The sequence below is a fragment of the Lissotriton helveticus genome, chromosome 3_2 (assembly GCF_964261635.1).
Source record: "Lissotriton helveticus chromosome 3_2, aLisHel1.1, whole genome shotgun sequence".
Lineage (NCBI taxonomy): Eukaryota > Metazoa > Chordata > Amphibia > Caudata > Salamandridae > Lissotriton > Lissotriton helveticus.
In genome coordinates this window covers 419,538,611-419,552,608 of record NC_136062.1, presented here as the reverse complement: position 1 = coordinate 419,552,608, position 13,998 = coordinate 419,538,611, and positions in this window count along the sequence as shown.

Sequence of the window (13,998 nt, the reverse complement as noted above, 5' to 3'; positions counted from 1 at the left end):
GGGTATTGCAGCCCCCAACGAGGGATTCTGGCCTCAAACTTGGTGAGAGGGCAGCTCGTATCTTGAGGGACTTGAAAACCCACCTCCTGTGTTGCTGGAGCCTTTGGCAAGAGCAGCAGACTGGTCAATCATGATGTGGTGTCTGCAGTTGCAGGCGAGTCGCTCCTTCACTCCAAGGGAGATGTCTTCGGTTGTTCTTGATGCTCCACCGGCCCTACACAGAGCCTGTATTGTGCAGGGGAACAGAGGATGCTTCAGACTGACAGGGAGACTAAGGCAGGCCCAAATGAAGTCTAGCGAAGTCCAGAGTGTCCAGACGGTCGAAGTTCAGTGGTTTCTGGTTCACAATCTTGTCCACATCAAATCTAGGATCCTACAGCCAGGTAAGCCATTTTTTACCCACGGGGAGGATCTGGACAGTGGGGAGATTACTCACATGTCCTTTATCCAGTTTCACACCAGAGCGGGAGACAACGGCTCCCATGACTGGTTTGAACTGGACTATGCACAGGGACACCAAATGTGCCACTCATGCAGACTTACGGTCACTGGCAAGGGAACCCACCCAGGTCTAAAACACTAAATCATGTCTGGGAGGTGGTCACACCTCCCTGTGACAGGATGCCTATTATTCTGCCTTTCCTTGCTCGAGCTTGGCTCAGCAGCAGGAGTACAGAAATGTGTCTCTGGTCGGCAGCAACCATTTTGAGCTGCCCGGAAAAGCTGGTACCAAAAAAACCATGGACCTCACAAAGCTCGTTTCTTAGGGGTGGAATCATAACTCCCACACTGGTTACTGGTGTGGGGGTATGATTCCACAATGGTTGAAATGATAGGGTTACCATCAGCCATTGTAGGGTTGGTCATAAGGCGGTCGCATAATGCCACTCATGCAGAAGCACCCTCTCACTTAGAACCAAGCACCCTGCCTTCAGGATTGTCAAGGCCTGTTATAGGGCTGACTTATAGGTTTTAAGTGTAGTGACCCTTATATATAGTAAACCTATATCTTACACAGGCTGCAAAGGCAGGCCTGTAGATCCATTTTGCATGGCCTCTCATTGGTGGCACAATACATGCTTCAGCCCATTAGAGGCCTCTGGGGTACATATGCCCTAGGTACATGGGTACCATATACTAGGGACTGACAGGGGTCCCCCAGTATCCAATCTGGAGTGTACCTAAGTACATGATATAATATTGTAAGGAGAATAGAGATAGACTGTGTTCCTGATTAGCAGGATCCCAGTCAGACTAGTCAAAAACAGGTTAACATGAAGAACAATTGGGGTTAACCATAAGAAGCAGATTCTACTTTCCTACATAACCCTAAGGGTGATGTATATGTATTAAAAAGAGAAGGTTTGGGCCTAGCAAAAGGTGTATTTGCCAGGACCAAAAGGCAGTCTAGCACTTCACACAGAGGCTCTGCAATGCAGGCCTGAGACATGTTTAAAGGGCTACTAAAGTAAGTGGCACAATCAGTGCTGCAGGTCCACTAGTAGCATTTCATTTACAGGCCCTGCACATATGTAGTGCACTTTTTAGGGACTTATACATAAATTAAATATGCTGATTTCTTATAAGCCAATTAGACCATGTTTTAAGCAGAGATCATAAGCACCGTAGCAATGGGTAGCAGTGGTAAAGGGCGCAGAGTCCTAAAGCCAGCAAAAACGAAGTCGTCTATAGCAGGAGGTCTGAAGGCAAAATATTAGGGGAAACCCACACCAAAGATACCAGGTCTAACAGTATTTAAAAAGTAGAACACGTCTGTTTGTCATGTCCCGTTCAGCATGCGTAGTATGCTCAACACTGTCCTTGCTCCCTCCAGGTTTTCCCCTTTCCCCTGATTAATGAGAGATCCTTCTTGTGGTTTGACCCCCCTGGACCTTTCCTCCTGCAGTTTGTGTAGTTAAATTGAACACCCACCTCATTGTTCTCATGTTCCTTGTTGTTAAGGTTTCCTCTTGGGACTGGAACCTTCCTTGGACCACGCATGCCACACCCTTTGGGGGTGGAGCTATAAAGACCATACCATTCTGCCTGGAATCTGCCTCGGGCCATTCCCTTTCACACCTTCGGGTGCAGTCCAACAAATACCACACTTTCTGCTGCGGCCATGCTTGATTAGATGAGATTCAAGGAGAGAGACCCTCTGATTCCTACCTCCTGAATACAGTTCCCTGTAAGATCTTACCTGCATGATCCTGTTACAGGAGCTGCAACGCCTACCTCTGCTATGCAAGTCTCTGCTAGGTACTCTCTGCTCTGCCAGCCTCTGCTTCAGAATATCTGCAAAAGAAGAACAACAAAGACAAGGACAGATCTGAGCTTTGGTAAGACAGGTTACCCCTATTTTGTGGAAAAAGACATTCAAAACCGCATTTTGGATTAATGTACTAATTGAAAAGGATTGAAAGATATTTCACTATGGTGCAAAGACTTGAAGTTGAAAGTGAATGCATCTTAACAAGGTGTGTTGTTTTGTGAACTGAACATTTGTAATAGTCTGTGATACGAGCAGGGTGCTAGTAAGAAGCATCACGAAGTGTAAAGGGTGCTTAATCACAAGTTTGCAGAGGTACGAATAAAGGGAAGTAGTGTCTGCGACAATATCCTGGTAAGAAGTTGTTTATTCAATAATTTCCTAGTAACAACGTATCTCAGCTGTGACATTCTAGAGGCAGATAAATCGGACCATGCCCCTATATCTTTAGTATTAGACATTATAGAACTAAACCTTGATTCAAAATATGGCAAAATAATCTATCAATCTGTAAACTGCTAGAGGTTAAACAAAAACTCTAAACCCATATTAGAACACTCGACTCGAATTGCTGGCGAGAGACCCAGCACAACATGGGGGCTCTTTGAGAAACATTTGATCATATTGGAGTGTTGCATATCACAGCATACACTCACATTTCCCAGTTGAATACTGACAGTGGAATGATAAAGAAATTATAACAGAAATATGGTGTTATATTTTTGGGATTTACATTTGTCTACTTTACGATCCCCCCTTCGTTTCGTTGTTTGATGTACTGGATACCTCCTTTAATAAGTCTATACCTTTGTCCATCCACTTCGTGAAACAAGGGCTATTACAGTGAACTTGAGTGTTTGCCCTGAGGAAGCCCAAAACGGGCGAAACGCGTTGGCTGTCTTTTTGATCATCCTGTATCAAGAATACTGGCTGTTTGTTTTAACATCTTGTACCAAGAATACTCAAAAGGATACATCAAAAAGGATTTGCGTGTTGTATGTTTGGATGTTTTTGGTCCTGTGGCAGTGGACCAGAGAGGTGGGCAGCATCTGTAGAGCAACCTATTGTGATTTCTGTGTATAGTTAGGTGGTGCCACTAGTAATTCCTTACTGCCATTTTTTTCTGTTTCGCCATATTAATGCATACCTGCCTGAAAACGAAGACTGTGTGCCCTCGGCCAAACTCTATGGGTGGACTGGAATTCTACCTGAAGCAGAGGACCAAATATTACACAAAGAGATAAAGAGGGATACCTTGAGAGAAAAAAATAAAAGGAGGAGGAGGACCAGAGATAACCACGAAAAAAATAAGAGAAAGTGGACAAGGTAATGACCAGAAATGGGACGGAAATTCAAGGATGCAAAGCAGAAAAAGAGCTGTGGGCGTGGTTAAAGTTGACGGCATCTACATATACTGACGAGCGGAAATACAATAAGCAAAGCAAAAAATTGAAAAATACCTAGAGGAGACCGGGATGGTCTGGAGTTTGCAGTAAAATCCATCTAATGTGCCTGGTTTGTTTTATTTCTGTGCTATTACTAATTTTAATTTAGCACCTTTAAAATAATCCAGAAAAGGCTTGTCAGTTGTTCCATTAGTAGACCATAAAGCAGCTGAATTTATGTTGAGCAAAATGTTTGAGCAGTTTTAAAACAAGAGGTTTGAAAGTGTTAGTTCCAGGGTGTTCTTTCATAGTGCTCGTTCTTGATGCACCACTCTGTTATTCGTGCTGATTAGAATTCTACTGAAAAGTGTATTTCAACCACTTTCAAAGTTTAGGCCAGCAATGGGCACCAGGCACAAAATAAATTAAAAAAAGAAGATTACATTTCTCTGCCCTTGCCTCCCTCCTACTTTTTTACTTGCCCTCACAACTTCCAATATACACTAACCCATTCACCTTTTTTACCTCTTCCATGCGTTGGACGGCCCCCTGCCGTCCCACGTCATGTTGAGTGTGTGTGTCGGACGGACGGGGGCCATCCGATCTGCGCAACCGTAAAATTCCGCAGCACCGTTGCAGAATTTGCGCCACGGCGTAGCGGCTTATGTAGGGTACAATGGAACCAACTGCATGAAAAGACACAGGCTCTCGTTATACAGTCCATGCAGTAATAAAGAGACTCAATGGGCCTCAACGACAAGAAAATGAGGAGCGTGTCTCCGCAAGCCATTTAGCTTCCCCGTACTGCGTCATTTTCAAAGCATAAGGATGTGTCGTATTAACAACAATACAACGCATCCCTGTGGTTTCCTCTGCACTGGCACACAATTTGCTGCTATGCACGAGTGCTGGCAACCTTGCATAATTTTGCAAGTGTGCCTACATTGCGGAGATGATTATTTTTGTACAGGCAGGGATACTTTCCTGCGCAAAAACAATTATGAATGGCATTTACCGCTTTCTATTCATGCTGCAGAATGCAGCACACATAGAAAGAGAAAATACGAGTAGAAATAAAAGTATTTTGCTTTGTTGTGCCGCTCCTACACCTCCTTAGGGAGGCGTAGGATTCAGACGCATTGACAGTTTTACAAAATGTTGTAATCTGGGAATGCTTCAAGTTCCATGGATGTTGCATGGGAACACCCACAGCAACACCCATGGAACGCCCCTTTCATACAGAGTAATGCATGAAGAGGCCCATATTTACAAGGCCATGTAAAGTCTTGCAGGGTGACCGTGTGCAGCCTTGAAAATATGGGTAAGCTCATTGTGTTGCCGGTGTGTCAAAACAAGTGATGGACCAGCAGCACAATAGGCTTGTAAATAAGCCACAATGGATGGGACATTCCCTGCACGACTTTCAGCAGGTTAAACCAGTTGGAGTTTGTGTTTGTGACAATACTTCATCAGATCTGGGAAACACTGCATTCCACTGTATTGGTATTCCCTGAGTTCAAGAATACTGCACAGAAATAAATGGCTATGAAAATGAGGATGATCTTGTGCTCTTGTTAGGTATTGCAAAGTATAGGACAGGTAATGAAGGGCTGGTGTATTGAGCATATGTAATACCCTAAAGCCCACCCAGCGCCAACAATGGAAGGCCAAGTCAAACAGGGCTCATTTCATTTAGTGTGCATTATATGCATGTTATTTTAGTGACAGCACTACAGTCAAGAGAAAGCAAATGACCCAAAAAGTCTAATGTAAGTCTCATACAGGGTGAAAGAGACATCACATGCCATATGACCCCATCTGATGTCACAGAAGTGACAATCACACAAACTTTACCCTGGTGACATCACTGGAAGTGACATGACCTGCCCTTTGATATACCCCCGATGATGTCACAGGAAAGAGCATTGCAAGGCATTTAACCTGATGAAATCACAGGAAGTGACATCATGTGACCTTTGGACCCCAGGAAATCAAAGGAAGTGACAGAACATGACCTTTGGATCCATTGAAATTATAGGAAGTGACATCGCATGACCTTTAGCTTGGTGCTATCTCAGGAAGTGATGCATCTAACTTTTGGTTACTTACACACACAGAGGCTGGAAAGTCTCTACAGATAGAAAATAAGTACCCTATAAACAGACATACTTCAAATCATGTTGAAAATGCAGCTACACAAGTTGTCTCAGGGAGTATCTTCAGATATGCAATTAAAATAATACAGCATTGATTAAGAACCTATCACATAGTGTACAACAATGGAAAATAAGCTAATCATGTTGGAATCAGCATACTCAATGTTAAATTACCTTATAAAATTGGAAGGCTGCGGGGCCTATAATATTCAAAAGAAGTACACTTTATCATTTGTTTTAGAAACTTGGGTCCAGATGTAGGTAAATAGCATTGACCGATTCGTAAATACCGAATTTTACCGATTCAGTATTTACAAATCGATAAATGCTATGTAGGTATTTTTACCGAAATATTTACCGAATCGGTAACATTCGGTAATTACTGAATCGGTATTTACCGATTCGGTAATTGCCATTGATTTCTATGGGCCTTGAGGCCCATAGGAACCAATGGCAATTACCAAATCGGTAAATACCGATTCGGTAAAATTACCGATTTTACAAGGGGGACAGGGTGTCACTTTGACACCCTGTTGCACCCCGGATTCAGGCTTGTGTGCCATGTGACACACATACCTGCCCTTAGGGCATGTATGTGTGCCATATGGCACAGGTGTACATGCACAGATGTGCATGTACACAGGAATTCGTTATTTACCATCAAATAGTATTTGATGGTAAATAACAAATTATTAAGGGCCTGTGGCACTGCTTTCAGTGCCACCTACATCCCATATTACAGAATCTGTAAATTTACCGATTCGGTAATTTACAGAATCGGTAAATTTACAGAATCGGTAAATTTACAGATTTGGTAATATTTTGGCCCCCTACATCTGAAACTCCAAATGCCGGACGGTAACGTCCGAAATCGGCTGTTACCGACCAGTATTTGCCGTCCTACATCTGGCCCTAAGAGTACATTTTACATGTCAGTCTTGGACATAGATAACAGTGCTATTTAATGCAGGTCAAGTTCTCCCAGCAATTTTCCTTTCCATGACATAGTATATATCATTCTAAACCTGTGGTGTCATTGAACCTTTCCAGGTTTACAATCATTAATTTCTTCTACAGAAAGCAATGACTCCACTCTTAAAGTAATTACGTTGATGAGTAATATGCTTATTCTGCATTAGTCTACCTTACCAGTAACAAACATCTTATCTAACAGATGGAATGCCCATAGTCATGACTGCGAGCTTTACAAATGCAGATGTTACAGTCCACACTCAAAAATACCTCCATTAATCACTGTTCCTATAGAAAAAATTTCCACATTTTCAAAATCGATCACACACAAATACAGAGACAATGAATCATACATGTGTAAATCGGAGTACAGAAAAGGTTACATGGGGGCCTGGCCTGAACACGGACTAAGATGGCCCCTTGACGCTGGAGTTCTGCCGAGCGTATGCTCCTACATTCGTCCCTCCCACCTTGTCGCAACTTTTGTTGTCTGTCGCACAAGAGGGCGCCATGGGAAACATCTTGCAAAAAATCTCAGCAATAGAGCATCGACCGGAAGGCATGGATTCTAACATTTCTGCCATGACAGACGAGACAAAGTCCATATGGTAAGATATCACTATTGGATGAAGCACCGGACTGTGACGAAGAACTTCTCCCCCAGCGCAGCAAGTTGATCAACCTAGAAGACATCGCCAGGAGAGAAAATGTTTGCTTCTTTGGATTCCCGAAAATGGCAGAGAGCCCCAACGTTAAAGCCTTCCTGTGTGAGGTCCTCCCAAAACTCACAAATACCTCTTTCGAACTCCAGATAAAACTGCAAAGAGCCCACCATCTCAGACCGCCATGGAAAGACACAGCGGTCCAGCCACGGCCCATCATTGCTTCTTTCTGCGATATGAGCAAGCGCGCCAACTACTCACTGCTGCCCATACCCAAGGTCTGTATACCTATGAAATCCCTGGAATATGAAATGCAGCAGAGTTCTGCAAGGAGACTTCCGCTTCCTTCTCTCTCGTCTGTATCAAATGAACATAAAATACGGCCTCTTTGTACCTGTCTGACTCAAAATTACCAAAGTTGGCAAGTCAAAAGACTACTATGACCCAGAGGATATCCGCCACTTTTTGGACAGTTGCCAAGTGCAAGACATGGACGTCACCAACACACATGCTGAGCTGCACCACGACCACAGGGCCCATCCCCTCCTAGGATCGGGTGGGCGGGCGGCGTAGGGCCAACAGTGATTCTAGACAACGTGGCAGGGACGCTGAAAGACCTGCACACTCACATGGGGACAAAACACAGACCTTCCAGGCTGTGGTGGCTCTCACTCAGGAACATGATAGAGGTAAAATCCAGGCCCCCGTGAAATGAAACCCAACCCTGCAACCGAATGTGTGCCAAGTACTCTCCACAGACACTCTGCACATGGTGGACCCGACCTGCTTCCCTGGGGCGGAGCGGAGTGGTGGACAACGGACAGCTGAGTAGGACACCTCCAGGTATTTGATTTTTTTTGTAAATTGTAGCTAGTTGCATTGTCTCATGCTGACTATTATTGCTCTTATGTTATCAGCGCCTTGATGCCCTTGGGCTCAGTCCACACTTAACAAATTACCCAATCATTGAATTCATTCAGTATTGTTATTATTACTATTGTAGGCATTCCTGTTATTATTACTCCTACTTCTGCACTACTTACTCTCCTGTACCCCACCCCCAGCCTCTCCCCCCTCCTATCCTTGAAAGTTAACCCCACCATACAGTCCCACCTCCTCTGTACCCACGCACACCAGGGACACCACCCTGCCCCCCCCACACAAGGCTTGTCAAACCTGGCACCCCAAGAGGATGGTAATGTGGGAAAAACTCACTCCTTCCCCTTCTCCCTCTGGCCACACCACCCCCTCTACACACCTTCTGGACATACACCCCCTTCTAAGCACTGCCTCCACAGGTTTAGACCCGAGTTACACAGATCAGACTATCTCCCCTTGCTACCCTTCATTGGGAGCAGGCTACTCCTTTCTCTTGCCCCCTTTTTAATTTTTTTCCCAACATCCCTACTATTTCTCCTTCTCTCCCTTACTTGTGATAATAAATATGCCCTCGCATCGAGAGGCACGACTCTGAACACAACTGCCTGAGTCCCTCCCTTCTTTTTGGTATAGTTCTTTGATTGCCCTACCCCTTCCCTTGCCTGCATGTCCAGGAGAGCTCTCCTCTGCCTTACCGCCGATAATCCCCCACCCGGAGTCAGTATCCCCTTCCCCTATCCCCCTCAAACCCCTTAACTTTCTCTCAATCCCCAACCAGACAACAACCCCCGTTTCTCTCACCCCCCCACTTGCACACATGGACAACCCTCCCAAAGGCATCACAGACCACACTGGTACAGATTAAGACGTGACCCCCCCTACTGCCTGATTGTCCTGCCTCACGCTTGCGAGCCATCTTCCCCCTGCCCTATGAAGCATCAACTCCTAGTCACACCCTGAACATGACTCCACCCCCATCCGCTACATGCCATCTCATGGAAAGTTAGTGGTATTACTTATTATATTAAGACGAAAAAAGTACTCTCCCACCTCCAAACTGGGACAGGAGATGTTACAGGAGATGGATCTGGACTCAATGAAGTCAGACAGGCTGCGCTGCGACTGGGTAGGCAGAGTTATCCACAGCTGTTTAGCGTCTGGGGATGCCACTGAGTGAGACCCTCCTTGCAAATGCGCGATCGCAATCCTTCTTTGTAAGTCCCTATCAGTAACGGTCATAAAAGACCTAAACTGACCCAGACGGTAGGGTAGGCATGTGTATGTGGCTGTCCAGGTATATGATGCCATTAACATAAGTGGACACCCTGCACCAGTCCAGACTACCCTTATGGTGATTTAAGAGGTCTTAGACAACCTTAGAAAGTTCTCTAAGTGGTAGCTGTGGAGAGTAGCCTTCAGGCTTAGTCCAGAAGGAGTATAAAGCCACCTGTTTTACAAGAATGCAATCTCATATGTTTAGATTAAATGAAAAAGAACCAATGTATTTATAAAAATATGCATTTATTATCTAACATTGACTAATACGTACAAATAACTCCTACACGGTGATATACACAATGCACAAAATACTTTGCACAGAAATCAAGTAAATAGCACAGAATACACAATGGCCAGACCCCAGGGGGCACCAACCCATGTACTGAGAAAGTGGTATAAGAACCACGACTCGTGTCAAGACAGTTTCCAGAGGATGTAGAAGTACTGAGGACCCAAGTAACCAGCCAAGGTGAGAGAGCACGAGCCCCACGGAGATCACGTGCAATGTGGAAGTCGCTGTTGCAATTTTAAAGATTTAGGATCCTTCCCAGTGGACTCTGAAGAAACCCTGTAGAAGACAGAAGGTTGGAGAGCCACCATACCCTTGGATACCCTAGTATCCACATTACCTACACATGGAAGCCGGGTGCATAGGTGTGAAGTGGTGTCAGAAACCGCTGTTGAACCCAATGGAGTACTTCAGGAAAGTGCCACTGCTGGAGAAGGAGAGAGTGTTTGGTGGACTCTGATGGTGGATTCCAGTTGAAAGGTACCTGCAAGCAGAGGATACAGAGGCTATTTCACTTAAGAGTGACCTGGAGACCTGGAAGATGAATGCCCACCGATGTTGGGGGTTGCAGGAGTTGACTGTGACCTTGACTCTACAGCTGTGAGGACCAGGCAATGCAAAAGAAGATTAGTAGCCGTGTACGGGCTGTCCACGTCGGATGTCGATAGCTGAGGTGTCTGGGGCCAGCGAGAGCACTAACAAGCCTTAGAAACTGCAAACAATGTGGATGTTGAAGAAGGTGAAATGTCGGGCCCAGCCAGGTCCAGGGGACTCACCACAAGTAGAGGAGTCAGGGCAGGTCTGTGCAATCAGGTGAGCCCAAAACAAACAAAGGGGACCCTCAACAGGACCCACAGGCCAGAGGCACTGGAGTTGCAAGAGGACCTTGAACAGCTCACAAGCAATGGAGTGTCGACAAATATTATGGTAACTGGAGATGCTTGAGGCTGGGCCTACTTGGAGCCCGAAGAACTTGATAGAAGGAAGCCAACAATCATTTGCAATAGTAAACATGCAGTGAACAGGGGTTCGGTTTCTGCCGCTCCCACGAGGGATAATGACCTCAAACTTGATGAATTTGCAGGGCACGTTTCGAGAGTTCTGGAGAACCACCACCTGTGCTGTCGAAGCTTTCAGAGTCCATATATGCTGAGGATTAGCAGACAGATCTGCTTAGTTGCAGTGCCTGCAGATGCAGGGAAGTGACTCCTTCACTTCAAAGGAGATTCCTTCAGGTGTCTTGGATGCTCACAGGCCTTGGAAGTTTCAAGCATGTGCAAAGACACTGACGTAGCAGCAGACTGACAGGGGGAAGAATTGGAGCCCAAACAAAGTCAAGCAAAGTCCAGAGTGCCCAGATGGTCGAGTTGAAGTGGTGTCTAAATTAAATCATGTCCCATGACGAATCTAGGGACCCACTCACATGTTAGCCCTTAAGTACCCTTAGGAAAGGGTTGGGATGAATCAGGGGAAATTTCCAGAGAAGGGTATGGACAGTAGAGAGGATACTACCATGTCCTCTGTCCAGTTTCGCTCCAGAGCAGAAGCTAAGTGGCACTGGCAAGCGCAACCACCCGGCCCCAACATACCAAATCCTGTCTGGGAGGTGGTCACACCTCCCTGTGACAGGATACCTACTGTTCTGCCTTCCCCTGCTCCAGCTTGGCTCTGCAGAAGGAGGGATTTGTGTCTCTGGTGGGTAGCAGCCATGCTGTGCTGTCCAGGTCGAGAGGACTGGTACCGGGAACACTGAGCGCCTAACAGAGGCCTGTTCCAGTGATTAGAATCATACCTCCCACACCATTTACGGTGTGGGGGTATGATCGCAACATGTGTGATACCAAACATGATAGAATTTTTTGCCATCGAGTTCAATCAATCAATCAATCAATCAATCAATCAATCAATCATTTGTAAAGCGCACTACATACCTGCGAGGGTCTCATGGTGCTGGGGCAGGGGGGGGCGCTACTGATCGAACAGCCTGGTCTTGAGTATCCTCCTGAAGGTCATCAGGTCTTGGGTGTGTCGTAGGCTCAGTGGGAGGGTGTTCCTTGTCTTAGCGGCGAGGTGGGAGAAGGATCTCCCACTGGCGGTTGTTCTTCAGATGCGCGGGACGGTGGTGAGTGAGAGGTCGACGGAGCGTAGCTGGCGGTTGGGGATGTAGAAGGAGAGCCGTTTGTTGAGGTAGGGTGGGCGGATCTTGTTGAGTGCCTTGTGTGCGTGGGTGAGGAGCTTGAAGGAAATCCACTTGTTGATGGGGAGCCAGTGCAGGTTTCTCAGGTGGGGGTGATGTGGCCGTGGCGTGGTACGTAGAGGATCAGTCGTGCCGAGGCGTTTTGGATATGTTGTAGCCGTTTGATGAGCTTGGTCGGGGCTCCTGCATAGAGGGCGTTTCCGTAGTAGATTCTGCTGCTGACGAGGGCCTGGGTGACTGTCTTTCTTGTATCTGTCGAGATCCATCTGTAGATCTTGTGGAGCGTTCAGAGAGTGTTAAAGCAGGAGGAGGAGACGGCGTTTACTTTTTTGGTCATTAAGAGCATTGAGTCGAGGATGATTCCCAGGTTGCATGCGTGGTCGGTAGGTGTCGGGGCTGCCCCCAGTGCCGTCGGCCACCAGGAGTCGTCCCAGGCTGAGGGTTTGGAGCTGAGGATGAGGACCTCGGTCTTGTCCGAGTTCAACTACAGATGGCTAGTCTTCATCCAGTCATTGACGGCCTCCATTCCTTTGTGGAGGCTGGCTTTGGCAGTGATGGGGTCCTTGGTGAGGGAGAGGATCATCTGAGTGAGTCGGCGTAGGAGATTATGTTGAGGTCGTGTTGTCGGGTTACATGTGCGAGCGGGCCCATGTAAATGTTGAACCGTGTCGGGCTGACGGAGGATCCCTGGGGTACGCCGCAGATGATCTCGGAGGCTTTGGAATGGAATGGGGGGTGGCAGACACTCTGGGTTGTGCCGGAGAGGAAGGAGGTGGTCCAATCCAGAGCCTTGTCGTGGATCCCTGCGGCGTGGAGGCGTGCGCGTAGTGTGCGGTGGCAGACGGTGTCGTAGGCAGCAGAGAGGTCTAGGAGGATGAGTGATGCGGTCTTGCCGTTGTCCAGCAGGGTCCTGATGTCATCGGTGGTGGCGATGAGGGCAGTCTCGGTGCTGTTGTTGCTGCGGAACCCTGACTGGGAAGGGTCCAAGATGGTCATCGCGTAATTAGGGGGTGCCCCTCTATATAGTATATGGCTGCTTCACTTACAACGTGGGAGAATGGACTCCAAAGGCTGTAGGGGTGTTCTGCTCCTGCAAGGGCACCCTCACACTTAGAACCAAACGCCTTGCCTTCAGGAATGCAAAGGCCTGCTATAGGTGTGACTAATAGGTTTTAAGTGCAGTGACCGTTAGATATAGTAAACATATATCTTATGTAAGTGGTGCAAGCACCAAATTACACAGGCTGCAATGGCAGGCCTGTAGTTCCATTTTGAATGGTCTCCCATGGGTGGCACAATACATGCTTCAGCCCATGGAAGACCATTCAAAATGGAACTACAGCCTGCCATTGCAGCCTGTGTAGGTTGGTGCTTGCAGCCCTTACTTAAGATACATGTTTACCATATCTAAGGGACACCAATGCCCTGGGTACCTTTATACCATATACTATGGACTGATAAGCTTACCCCAGTATCTAATCTGGGCAGTACCTAAGTACTGAACATACCAATTTAAGGGAGAAAGCAGGGAGACTGGGTTCCTTATTATCAGGATCCCAGTCAGAGTAGTCAAAAAGTGGGGGTAACCATGCAGTTGGATCTTACCTTCCTACAATAACCTCTTAGACTGTTTCAGAACCGCACTTTATATGTGGAGAGCTATACATTATAAGAAAGGTATTGTGGTAAATACGAATTGAGTAGCCCTGTTTTTTTTTTTTACATTTTATCAATATTATTTTTAACGTTTTATATTTATTGATGATGTATCTTCTTTTCATATAATTCTATGACCATTTTAACTGTGCTGAATATAGATATTCAGTACAAAAGGGGGTGGTGATGGACAGAGCATCTGAATCAATCAAACACTCACACCCAGTCAAAAGATCTGGGTTTAATCGATCACCG